The sequence below is a fragment of the Festucalex cinctus genome, chromosome 10, assembly GCF_051991245.1.
Source record: "Festucalex cinctus isolate MCC-2025b chromosome 10, RoL_Fcin_1.0, whole genome shotgun sequence".
Classification (NCBI taxonomy): Eukaryota; Metazoa; Chordata; class Actinopteri; order Syngnathiformes; family Syngnathidae; genus Festucalex; species Festucalex cinctus.
In genome coordinates, this window is record NC_135420.1 from 10,104,042 (window position 1) to 10,118,532 (window position 14,491).

General features: G+C 38.4%; 1 protein-coding gene across 2 annotated transcripts in view; it reads right to left on the reverse strand.

Annotated features, from left to right (window-relative positions):
• The window catches only part of pde4ba (phosphodiesterase 4B, cAMP-specific a), a 199,959-nt gene that overhangs the window by 176,990 nt on the left and 8,478 nt on the right, over positions 1 to 14,491 (reverse strand). The gene's annotated exons all lie outside the window — the stretch shown is intronic.

Sequence of the window (14,491 nt, forward strand, 5' to 3'; positions counted from 1 at the left end):
GCATGTCCAGGTCACATGCATCATTGGAGACTAAGTTGTGAATCAGTTTAATGGAGCGAAGATAACAAGCTCAGCCTACGCATCCATTTGACTGACTGGAACCCCTGGCAGGTTGTAGATGTTTTGTTATCGACTCGGTTGTCAACTCGTCTGACTTTAAATATGCTTCGTGCGCGGATTGAATTAATATACTGCAACTGCATGCTTTCCTAATATCAACATGTCCAGTTAAGAAGCAAATGTGAAACAGTTCAACCAGCGAAGGCGAGAAAATCTGAATGACAGACCTTAAGAATGAAAAGTTTCGCACGCGATGGCCACAGATAACAGTTTATATATTCTCTTTAGGAGAAAAAGCTGTACGTTATATTCATGTTTGCTTTATTATTTATTAGGGGTGTTAGGCAATTAAAATTTTTAACTCATTCACTGCCTTTGACAAGTATACTTGTCAATTGTATTTTTTAGAGCGGGGATAAATGGGGGCTAATCTGACGATGCTCCACAGTAAATGTCAAACTTGGAAACAACTTTACTGATGCCTAATCACCGGTAGATGACATCATTGCTCCATTTTATACGAAATAAACACAGTTTCAGAGTCCATGGGAGAAATGGCTGTATTTTGGCAAACCTACATTTTTCTACTGTCAATTATAAAAGAACGGGACGGGACAAAATGTAGGCAGTCTATTCTGTTATTTGGTAGATTCGGTTTATATATAATTATTGAATGTAATATCACATGGGTATTGAAAATTTTGAATTTTTCTAAAATGGCTGGTAGCGAATGAGTCGTTATTAATTGCATGGGTTCAATTTTATCTGTTCTAAATGTACAATAAAATATTTTTTTAAGTTTTCATACTCTTGTTAACATCCATCCATCCATTTTCTTGACCGCTTATTCCTCACAAGGGTCACGGGGGCTGCTGGCGCCTATCTCAGCTGGCTCTGGGCAGTAGGCGGGGGACACCCTGGACTGGTTGCCAACCAATCGCAGGGCACACAGAGACGAACAACCATCCACACTCACACGCACACCTAGGGACAATTCGGAGCACCCAATTAACCTGCCATGCATGTCTTTGGAATGTGGGAGGAGACCGGAGTACCCGGAGAAGACCCACGCGGGCACGGGGAGAACATGCAAACTCCACCCAGGAGGGTCCGAGCCTGGACTCGAACCGGAGACCTCAGAACTGGGAAGCGGACGTGCTAACCACTCGACTACCGTGCCGCCTTCTTGTTAACATAAGTTGGAAAAAAAAACGGAATATAATATCTGCATATTTTAGTCATTGAGCCAGTAATTTAATCATAATTCATAAAATTCATTGAAAATTAAAAGATGTACTGTACTGTAAAAACGAGTCTGATATTGATTTTTGTTGGTCATTTTTCTGCCACTAGATGGCATAATTGCATTTGTACTACGTTGGTGACAGCTCAGAGCATTTTTCTTTTCATATTAAGAGCTATCTAATCGGCATCAAAAAGTAGCTTGTGAAGTTCTGCACATTTTTTAAATCGTAAAATACAACTTGACCCCAGTCTCCACAAATATATGCATTATTATTATATTTATTACCACAAAATTTTGACGCGGATTTGACTGCTGCGTTGTGATTGGAATTCCCCCAGTACAGGCCTTCCAAGGTTATTAATCATGTTATAAAAACAAAAAAACAAATTGTGGCCTTTCTTTAGATGAACTCAAAATGAACACACTAATTTTGGCACCCCTATTAATGTATGCCTTGTGTATTCTGTGTTATTAATTTATGTCAAGTATTTTTATACCTGGTGTATTTAAATATGGGTTCCGAGAATCGTGTTGTGCTGTAATATCCATTAGCATGCTTGATTTGGCAGTGGGTCAGTCATAGTCTGGGAAGTCATATCCCTGGAGGTCCGTACAAAATGCAATGAGATAATCAGACTGCTGTTAAGTATCGAGATAAGCGCTACAGATCCCTCGTCAGACCATTATGGGTGCACTGGGCCCTGGCTTCCTTCTGGTGTATGAATATGCGTTCCCACATGGGACTGAAGTCAGCAGTTCGCAGATGACGAAGGCATTGATGCCGTGACCCTCAGGGACAGCATGTCTCACCGCAGTCTGTCCAGAAACTAACAGACACCCTGATCATTGTCTGGGAGGAGAGCTTCCATAAGACCATCTGTTGTGTCATCAGGAGCAGGCAAATTCGGTCATGGCATGTGAAGACTATATTGGAAAAATAATAATATAATACTGATTAGAAATTATATTTCATTCTAGTTGTTTGGTCCATGTTTGGCATTGATTTTCTTTATCAATCCAACAATCTCAATGATTTAATCAATAAAACTAGCAAAATAGCTGAATTTGTCCATTTCCTGTTCTCTAGTGGCTACACAGACATCAATGTCAACACCAATTGGCATGAGCCCACCCATAAGAGACATTGTTTTGTTTTGTTTTGTTTTTCTTTTTTGCCTTACATCAGCAATATATGTGAGGAAAAAAAAAAAGACAGGCTAATATTTTGGGAAGGTGGAGAATTTTGACTCCACATACCTTGTTTGCCTTTTTTGGGGGGGGGAAATAAATACTTGTATATACCTCCCTACACTTGGGTCCACCTTTTTGCCACCACCACCTCAAAAACCCGCAACCCGCAAGCAAAATATGAAATGAATTGGCTTTATTCATAGATGCATTATATTTTTTTTTATTCATCACATTATAAACGGTTATCATTCGTGAAAGACAACATAGCTTTTCATTTTTGTTCTGTTACTAAAATAAATATTTCAAGTTTTAAACTCTATCCAAGATGATCCAATGCATATTCTAATTTGATTTTCCAGTTAATCTTAACTATTCGTCTTAGAATTTGCTGCACTTGTCAGATCTAAAACCCTCACAATACACTTTCAGTTTTGAAAACTACGAGACTACACTAGTCACTATCATGAACATTATTACTTTCTCCTTATGTTAGTTACAATGCTGTTTTGTTAATCATATTTATCTATTTCTGTTGCTACTTTTTGTTCTCAATTTGTTGTTATGATGCTGCTTTGTTGTTGTATTTCAAGGATCGCATTTGATAATGAGAGGTTTGTTTACAAGGATTGCTGCTACTTACAATCAAGACTTTACTACTATTGTTCACTTAATGACACCAAGAATATAAAAGATACTATTTTATATCTAGACAGGATATTAAAACATCAACAAAACTATGAGGAACGATAATAAAGGGTACTAATTATGCTGATATCATGCACGTAACAAGCACAGCGAATGTTGTGGTTGCATTTGACCGATATCTCTATGAAATACATCATCGGTGGTTGTAGATTTGAGTTATCATGTGATATTTCATGTTCAGTAAATCATTTCCAAGATGTCACGAGTGATATTTTTAATTGAGCTTCGACAGCAGGGAATCTTGTGTACTGCTTGGGACTTTAGCATGAACTAATCCATAAATGAAAATGTCACTAGCCATACAGATAAGCCTGTTGATGCATCTGCTTACCCTTTGCTAGTTCACTGTTCTTAGTCAAGACATTCTGGCTACAATTTCAGGATACAACGACCAAAGTCTTCCTAATATATACATCAGGCCCCCAAAGGGGGTTAATCCGGCCCGCGAAATGATTTTGTAAAGTTAAAAAAAATAATAATAATTGTAATGCCGGACTAATTAATCAGCCGGCCACAATCAAAATATATAAAATTTGTAATTTCACAAGCAGTCCTCAGATGAGCAAGGCAACTTGTACGAGGGAATCTTCCTGGGTGTCATTATTTTACACATAACTTAAAGTTACGGTTTGTTTAATTATTATTATTATTAGTAGTAGTATTTTAAATCATAGATCAGCATAAAAAATGTTAATACGACACAAATTCTGGTAACATAAATAGATATGAAAAGGATTAGCATCCTTATAACGTCATTAACTGCGCCACGAAATGCATTCTGGGAACAATATATATGCAAAACAGGTAGATTTAACACATCCAGAACTCAGTGTTGCCACGTTCCATTTGCATTTGTGTTATTTTCTGAAACAATATGATGAGCTCCGTAATTTAGGGCTGGCCCACAAATAGCGAAAATCTGCGCATCATTGACGGCAATCGTTTTTAACTTATATATAGAGGTAATATATTTTCCTCTATGCGGCCCCTGAGCTAACATGCGTTTGACACCCTGGTTTAAATCATCATTCATTTAGCACACAAAACACCTGTGGGTATAAAACAAATCCTTTATATGAATCTTTCAACAGATCATACTGACATGCAGATGGCATTTAATAAGGTCACATTTAGATGAGGCTAATATACTGTCCCATAACTGCTCCAGGACATACAGTAGCTAACAAACGTGTTTCCCACTAGTCAGCAACACCCATCATGAATCAATCCTTCAAATGTAAAATGTCTCTTACTAAAATTTCTCAAACAAATACGCACTGTGACAAATTGTACAGGCAATCATGAACATATAGACTCGTCAAGCCATCTACGTTGTAAAATAAGAGAATGAACAAAGTCAAAATCGTAAAGGTCAAGGTTGTGCATTGTAAAAGATCAATATAGAATGTTACTTGAAAATATTTTTACAGCTACACAATCGCTTTATTTTCTTCTCAGCAAAGGAGGGAGTAGCACCCACTCTTCTCATACAATATCTAAAATCACTGGTCACCCTTTGTAATAAGCCCTATTTTGGTAAACAGGCACACGTGTGCTTGGCGTAAAACCTGGCACGTCTTCATTTTTTGTCCAGTTTACCATATTTGGGAATTTGGCAGACCGTGGTGTTCCGGTGGACCGTCAACATTTTTGATTACACGCCCCCGACGTACCCGACAATTTGGTGACAGAAAGTAGACTAGAATTTACTCCAGCTAAACGTAGGTCTAAGTTGTGGTGCAATCTGATTTTGGTGGACTTGATCAAGGCGCAGGTAAGCCCGGCATACCAAATTTCATTCACCTGATGGAAAGTATAAAACATCAGTTAGACATGCACGGGTCTTTTGGCATGCAAGTAAAGTACGGTAAGTAAAGAAAACGGATGGATGGATTTGACATACCGGTATACTGTACTTGCATCTTTTTACTTTAAATTCCGAATTTTGTTAATTGCACCGATTGTGCACATTCATATGTACTGACGCTTGCGTTCCCATGCGACACACACATTTGTCGCTCCATCATGCGCACCCTTTCCGAAGATAAGCACTTGTGCATGCCATTTTCACACGAAGCCTGCATAGTTAGCAAAGGATTATGTGCATGTGATCAACCTACATTTGAAACAATCATCAGACTGCTGTTGCTTCTTAATCCATGCTGTTCAAATCATAGAACTAGAAGGCTGTAGCTCTATTTCCATGTACACTGCTCCATAAACAAAGAATTTCAAATTAGTTTTACTATACTACTTAATAGATTCTCACTACCTCATTGATTTAAAATAAATAAATAAATAATGTGTGAAGCTAAGATAGCTAAATAAAATATGATTTTTTTTAATCATTTTTTTGAGTGTAGGAACTAGGATTCCTAACTGTAAATTATGTCTGAAGCACACATCCAATGGGCTCTTTGCACAGCTCAACTACTTCCTGAACTGAACACCAATCCTTTGTTTCCTGTCTTTCATGAGTGGACAAACTGATTAATCCAGCTGTGTCTGACCAATGTCATCCTGATTACTTAGGTCAGGCACACCTGCATTAATCAGCTTGTCCACTCATGAAAGACAGGAAATGAAGGAGTGGTGTTGAGTTCAGGAAGTGCTGGATTTGTGCAAAGAGCCCATTTAAACTGTTTGTAGTAGATGTCAGTCAGACCACACAGCAGGAAGCTATTTGAATACTGATTTCAGGTATTAGCTCTAGTTGTATGTGACTAAAGATATGTCGCTGCGTTAATGTAGTGAGGAACACCTTTCTTACTGTGAAAGTCACGAACAACATTTGAAGTTCTGAGTGAGTCACAGAACTGCCCTGAGAATACTCCATTGTATTGAATTATTTGTGTGTTTATGACTAGCCATGACAAAGCACTCTGGCAGAAACATGTAACAAAAATCGGAAAGGGGAAAAATATTGAACACCACAAAGCATGGGCAAAAGGACAATGTAGAAGAACCTTTTCAGTGCAGGGAGATGGAAAAGGGGAGGTGGCGTTAAAAATAATCTAACTCACAATCTTCAGCAAACAAAAGAAAACAGCTGAAAAAAAAAACTATACCGCAACAAATGACATTGAGCTTGTCAAGGTGTCTCTCATTGGCTCGTTACTATGTCGAGTCTTTGTCCTTGTCACACCTTGTTTCCTGCGTGTTTAGTTCGCAACTAGTAAGTTTATTTCCCAGCTTTGGTTTGCACTTTGTTTGTTTTGAGTTACATTAAAGTATGCTTAAGAGCACACCCGCCACACCTTGCCTCCCTCCACTTGGGTCCTCAATCCCCCACAAACCCTGACAGGAAGTTCCAAAAAAAAAAAAGATATTGTTCTTTAATTAAAACAGGAAGGAAAACATAACTGGCAAGCAAAAACAAAACAAAGTTCAAGACATGGAGGAACTACAAGGCATGACACCAGTGAGACCAACGCAACACAAAAAAACATTTTGTGTAAACGCATAAACAAGCTAAGGAGGTTGCGCAAAACGACAACACGGCTATCCGCCATTGTTGTTGACAGACTGGCTGTTCGTGCGCAGTCACGGGAGAATTACGTCATCAGCGGAGGAGTATAGTTATCCTGCATATGGTGTTCACATTGGAACGTTTTGAAATCTTTCCACTCTGGATCCCGGTTTCAAAGTGATCGGTTTCAAGCTCCGAAACCGAGCCGCCGTGTAGACAAACTGCCAAACAGTAAGAAACTTGTGTGGATACATTGAAAGGGGCTTTCGTGTGAACGGGGCCTCAATACACCAACACTAATTGACATGACGAGACCCCTGGGCAAGACACAATTGGAGAGGGCACTGATTGGTTGAAGGGCAGGCAAACACAGGTGCACCACATAAAGCTTAATGAGACAAGGGAAGGACACATGGACAACACAACAAAATAGATTACAAAAAACAACAAGAACACCCAAAAAGACTAACAAAAACCCAACCCCACAGAACGGAAACGTGACATAAAATGTGACACAAATAAAATGAAATTCCCGCTATAAAACAGAAAAACAGAAGTCACCCATTTACCATGAAATGTGGCCTGACTACCAGTGATTTGATTACAGTCCCCCGGTGACCACTCAGTCTGCATTTATCACCACAATTCTGTCAAAAATTAATGCAAGTGCACACATCTGTCTCTATATCAAATGTCAACTCCACTTAGCCTGCAGAGCTTCAGGCATGACCAAGCAATTGTTCAAGCCATCAGACAAGTGAAAGTCCACTTAAAAAGCCCAGTGACGATTATGCACTGACATCTGGATGAATACAGTATAAACGTGGAAAATGACATTTGTTGTGTCTGTGGTAATGCACAAAATTACTCAGGATCATCCGAGTGATCACCTCATTCAAATGTTTAGCTTAGCCGTTTAGCTTAATGTCCACCTAATACACAAGGTCAGTCAGCTCATTGTTTTATGTATTGCATCACTCACGGCTCTGAAACCTTTGAAAAAGAAGTTTGGGAAGATAACATAACATAGGCATTTGCTTTTGTAAAGTATTATGCTCTTTTTGGACAGTCGGTTGCTCAGCATGGCTGCAGACTTTGATGTGCACAGCTGGTGCTGGCACAGTGTTCGGATCATTTTAATCAGTGATAGAGTAATAAATTAGACATTTTTTAAGATATTAAAGTAGTGATTGGACATAATTTTGGGGTAGTGTTGTGTTGATGAGTGTGCAACTGAAAAAACAATGATTTTTGAGAACAGTAAATATCCACTCATTTTTTTTAACCGCTTGCCCCTCACAAGGGCCGTGGTGGTGCTGGAGCCTATCCCAGCAATTACAGGGCACACATAGACAACCAACCATCCACAATCACATCTAGTGACAATTCAGAGAGCCCAATCAACCTGCCAAGCATGTCTTTGGAATGTGGGAGGAGACCGGAGTACCCGGAGAAGACCCACGCATGCACGGGGAGAACATGCAAACTCAACCCAGGAAGGCCAAAGCCTGCACTCGATCTTGCGTCCTCAGTATTGGGAGGCGGACGTGCTAACCACTCATCCACTGTGCCGCCCAACAGTAAATATAACCTATGAAAATCATGTCAAATTTACATGATCTTTGTAGGCAATAAAGGGTCAATTATACCTACACTACACAAGTGTTGCCCAGAAAAAAATAGAAAACTACGTCTGCATTTCTCTGCGATTGGCTGGCAACCAGTTCAGGGTGTACCCCGCCTACTGCCCAAAGCCAGCTGCGATAGGCTCCAGCACCCCTCGCGACCCTTGTGAGGAATAAGCGGTAAAGAAAATGGATGGATGGATGGATGTCTACATTTCTATCTACCCAATAAACCCAGGATAACAATAAAAAAATATATATATATATATTTTGAGTAGTATTCAAAAGTTGCGAAATACATGAAGTGAGTTCAGTTTACCTTACATTTCTGGTTACATTTTAATAAATACTGCAATCTGCGCATGTGACATCGTCACACAACACTTCAGTTCTAACTCTCGCCAAAATACATGTAAGCTTTCGCAACAAAAATAAAATTTCCAGTAGTGATGGGTCGTTCGCGAACAAGCCGGTACTAAGCCGGCTCTTTGAAGTGAACTTTGAAGCGAACGATGAGAGACATTTTCCCTCGCTCTCGCTCTCTCTTCCTATGTCGCTCTCTCTTTTTCACGTGTCTGAAGCAAACAAACAGAAAAGAGAGCGGTTTGTACAAATTAAGATGAGCCAAAAACGAAGTAGCATTTAGAGACACTTTGGTTAGAATCCGATAACAATTGGGCAGAATGCCGTATTTGTAAACAAAACTTGTTTTCTTTACTTGATAATTGTTGCTATTTGCAGTCAGTAGAGTGCAATGCTTAGTTCACCAAGTCGTTTATCAAAATTTACGCTAAATTTGTCGTAAATATTGAAAAGAAAAGCTAAAGTTAAAAGAGCCGTTTGAGAGCCAAAAAGAACCGGCTCCTTTCACTAAGCCGATCCAAATCAATCGGATCACCCAAAAGAGCCGAAAATCCCATCATTAATTTCCGGGTACTAAATGCCATCCAGCCAAGCCATAAAAACAGCATGCAGAATATTGTTGAGTATCCAAACCCTTTCCTTGAATTTCTCGCCCATTTCTGTCTTTGTATTATTGTACTTTAGCTACAGCGGCAAGGGCAAACAGATTTTTTTTTTTCCCTTGACAATCACACCATGTTGTTTGTGGCTCAATAATAGAAAAAAAACAACAAAAAAAACAATACAGCAAGTACTCAAAGTGATGTTACCCAATAAGAACACTGGGGATGGCAGTTTTTCCATTACAGTAAGTTGATTTACTTCACGCAAGCGGGATGTCATAGACTGCATTTTTTTCCCTCCAGTTCAGTTACTTTCAACTTAAAAGAAGACATGAGCAAGATTTTTTTATTTTGTATTTATTTATTATTATTTATTTTTTTATTAATTTTTTGATCTGAAGGATTAGAGCCTCTGTTCATTCCAATCTCAGAAATTGAAAATAAATGAAAACACGCATTTGTCAAACAATAAATAACACATACTGTATACTTAAAACAAACTTGCGTAAAGTGAACTGTCTGCATTTTTTTTCATCCATACTAAACTGCTGTACGGCTTCTGAGAACAGAACTTCTCCACAATGACTGACACACACACAAACTGGACATAAACACGCATGCACGCACACACACAATATTGTACAAGGCTTCAAAGCCATCTATCATTTATGCAAAACGCAGAAGAATATCTGGCTGTTGCCATGCCCTGTGTCAAGAGTGGGATTTAGAATATTAAGCAGACAAAATTACAGCTGGGCGATCTGCCCAGACCTAAGAGGAAATGCAGAGACATTATCATCGAACAAAGAAACAACAGCCTGGATAAATCCTTTAGAAAAGAATTGAGACTAAATTCAGATTGAATGGTGTATTCAAATCTTTATGGCTCAATATGATGACAGTTTGAATTGTACAATATTATGGTCATTTAAATTTAGATCCATAAACCCATGTCAATTCATCTTCCATTCTTATATGGTTGTAGTTTAGATTAAAGAGGAATCTATAACAATTTTAGACTTTCACCTACATTTATGGAAAATATTACACCAGATAGGCAGAATCTGTCAAATTCACCAAAATCATGTTACAACGCCGGCGCCACAACTTAGACCTGTTTTCAGTGCAAAATGTAGTCTTCTTTAAGCCACCAAAATGTCAGGTGCGCCAGTGGCGTGTCAAAGAAAACGAAAAATGTCAAATATCAAAAGCCCAGAATGCATTGACTGCCAGAAAGATAGTAGTCTTGATGTCTGTAAAACATCTTTGGATGATGGTAACTTTTACAGGAATTTCTTTTTGATACTATTTGTATATTTACAATTTGCAGAAGCCAATAAAGAATGCTCTTAACGTATGTTGTGTAGTAAAAGATAGAATGTCATATACAGCTGTGAATAAATCACATAGTTTCTATTAATTAATGCCTTGTGATACTTGGCTATCCCACAAGCGCTGATAAATTATATAAACCACAAGAAATCAATAGTATCACTACACACTTACACACGGCACATGCACGCACGAGACAAATCTATTATTTAACTTTACAAGCCTTAAAATATGAGAAAGTGTTTGCCATAATATCTCCTGAAACTGATCATGGCCACAGCGCAGACACAAATAAGGTTTTAACTATTTATTCACATCGAGAGGCGTAGAACAAACTTGATTAGACGAGAAACAAAGAGTTGCACAGAGGGACAGAAAGCAATAATCCGGCAAACACAAACACTTCTCAGACTGCTACTACAGTGAATCCATCTGATTGGTTGTGGCTAAGTAAAGGATTAAAGGTTGACATCACAAAGCTCATGACATCACATACCATAAAACCAGTTGAAACATCACATAGCGTCTTTCAAGTTGAAACCAGATGATGGTTACATCAGTTCAAAACAGACACTTGTCACATCAGTACATAACAGAGACTTGACCTCACGGTCATGAACCCAAATTAATAGGTCATGAACTCAAACTTAACCCTGGCGTGACCCCAGACATGACATTTTTCTATGGAAAACAATGGACCCTATTTTCATGCCAGCATAAGACTTGTGCAAAGTGCAGTCAAATTGTGCACATGGGTGGAGTTTTCTTTCTTTTTGTATTTTTAAAATGTTGCTAGAGCAGGAATTGTGAAGTAGAGGCTGTTTATTTACTTGAGTGGGCCTCATAAAATGTTGTGGCGGCCTAAATATTGTCTCAAGTTTGACACCTGTGGGGTACATCATGATACGTGGCAATAAACTGGCTAGCTACATGCTGAGTGACAACTTCCATGATTGCTCAGCACATTTAATCAGCACATAACTGCAGTGTAGCTCATCTAACAACATAATCAAACTGCTGAGAGGAGAACAGAATGCATGAGCATCATTTAGGCACTGATTTGATATTTGTCAAGTCCGTCTTGACGGGCTAAAACATTACTGTCGTGCTGTTTTATTGGTGTCTCTGTTTTCAGCTTTCGTGCAATCAAACATACAGAGTTGAGGGAAGGAATGGTGGTAGGTCAAGAACAAACAGATATTTTTGAAAAACATGGAAAAACCAAGAATGAAGTTGGGCCCTGTTATTTTTTTTAAGTATTTGTTTTACAATTCACACTATTGAGTAAATCACCTGAGACAGACAGACAGGTAGAAAGAAAGAAAGAAAGAAAGAAAGAAAGAAAGACAGAAAGAAAGAAAGAAAGAAAGAAAGAAAGAAAGAAAGAAAGAAAGAAAGAAAGAAAGAAAGAAAGAAAGAAAGAAAGAAAGAAAGAAAGAAAGAAAGTGAAAAAAAAAATAGTTGATTTTAATTCAGTTATATTTTACTTGTGTTTTCCTTTTGTGTCCTTTTCTCATTGAGTTTTATTGTGTCCACATGTGCTTGTCAACCCGGTCCCTGTGCGTCATCCAATCAGCTCCCTGATCCATTTTTGTCCAGGTGTCTCTTGTTGTCTCATCAGTTTGTTTGTATTTATGCTGCATTCGAGGATGGTCGGAAGTCGGATATATCTGAGTTGTTTTTTTGCAGTTCCGACCTCGCGTTACGAGGCAAAAGTAAACAACCAAAATGGTGGATAGCGATAAATTGTCGTTTTATTTTGGTACTCAAAACTAATTTTGACCTCCAGAAAACTTACCTTCTCACAATTTTGCTTCATTTATTGTTTTTATCTTATTTCATAAGCATTCCATACAGTTCAGTAGTTGACCGTATAATTTCATGCAGGGAGATAGCGGCATACTGTCACGCACGTTGCGTTACGTGAACTTATGTTAAATATTTAGGAATGAAGAAAGTTATCTATTTTTATACTTGAGTAAATTGTATTTTACCATTCTGTGGTCGCCATGGAGAGTGACGTCACTTGTAGTCCATCTGTGAAGTCGGGTTCCTTCTTTTTTTTCCCGACTTCACAAGTAGAATTTTCAGAGTTTAAGGGGGTGTGCCCGTACACACTTCCTGGTTTGAACTCGGAAAAGTCCGACTTCCGACCATCCTTGAATGCAGCATTAGCTCCCTTGCTTTGCTGGTTCATTGTCATGGTCACATCTTCTTTTCTGTGTTTTAATTTGTTGTCTCAATTCAATTCTTCGTCCCAGCGTTTGTTTAGTTACTTTGAGACCAGTTATTTTGTTAATTCAATATTGAAGTACTTTGTTTGCTTTTTTGTTCTTACATTGAATGACTTGTTTTTGTGTGTACACCTGCTTCGTTGCCATGCTTACCTGTGTATGTGTCTGCGTGTACACACACATGCACACACAGAGAAAATGAACAGTTTCACAAATTGATAAACACATCTTTTTAATTGTAGGCTAACCACAATCATGAATATTGTTCTCATAACATGTTCACATGCTGAGGTAAGAAGAGGTCAGTTTTTACTGTGCTGCCAAATGTAACTGTAAAATTCCATAAAATGGCAGTTTACAAGCTTCCATTCAATTATAACCCACATTTAGAATTTTTATGTGACAAAAGGAGAAGTGGTCTGCGTCGCAGTATAGTCGAGATGTTCTAGTCTTGTTGAATCTGGACTCAAGATTTCCTGTGTAGTTTGCATGTTTTCCTTTCTGGGTATACATGAGCTTCTTCTCGCATGCCAAAAACATGCATACCAGGTTAGTTGACGACTTTTGACTTGTCTACAGGTGTGAACCAGAATGTTTTTTTTGTTTTTTTTTCCCCCTGCAAATGACTAACGACCCATCCAGCATCATGTCAAAAAGTCAGCTGAGACATGACGTGAATGAGGAAGCATTAAATGGATGAATGGATATAGATTGATGGAAACAAAAGTGCATGTGTTTGATATATTCTTTAAAAGCAGACATTACAAGAACTGAAAGTCTGTCAGCATCCACATAGCCACAGTGTCTCCCTATAATGGACACTTGGCAGTAACATATTGATGTATTTCCTCACAATATTGCTGGTAATGGAGATGAAAAGATGAATGTAAACGCCACTCATAGTGATTTACCAACAAACTCAATTAGTCAGGTTTCCATGGAGCCATGAATTCAATTGGAATGAAAAGGCTGAATCCGGATTCACACCTTTTGCCAATCTGAACGAGCATCATGTAAACAGTTCAATCAGAATAGCCAGTGTGCGTCCAGTCTGCGCATGCTCTGTCTTGATGTAAATGTGTTGTGACGTCGCAGTTTCCACACATTAAAATGACAGCGAGAGATTGTCTGTGAGGGGAACTTGTTTTAAAGTACTTGGGTCTTGTTTTGATCAAGATATAGCTTTAATAAGTGTTAAAACTACTGTGCTAAATGACAAATTAAGGTATCATGTCACAATTAAACAAGTGACCACTAGGTGCACAATTACAATTTTCCTTCAGTGTTCCAATCGTGTATTATCGGAAAACATTGAACAGTAGCTGTGAAATAATACGAATAGGTTGTTTTAACTATTTGAAGTTTCTCTTAAATAAAAATAAAAAAGTTTGCTCAACTGAAGATGACAGTGGCTGACATGAGAGATGAGACTGGTGGAAAAGATCGATTTATTTTTAAGGGCGTGGCCGATCACAGATCCCCCAAAATGAAGGAAATTGGGGCCGATAAATCGGCAGTCCAATCTATCAGTTCAGTGACAAAAGATCTTCATTCGGAATGATTTCAATCAGAAAAACAAAAAAAGTCTCCATGTAAAGCCTGCTATAGATGTCTGTTCCCTCAGAGAGCCTTTATGACCGTATAACTCACCAGATCATGTTGTT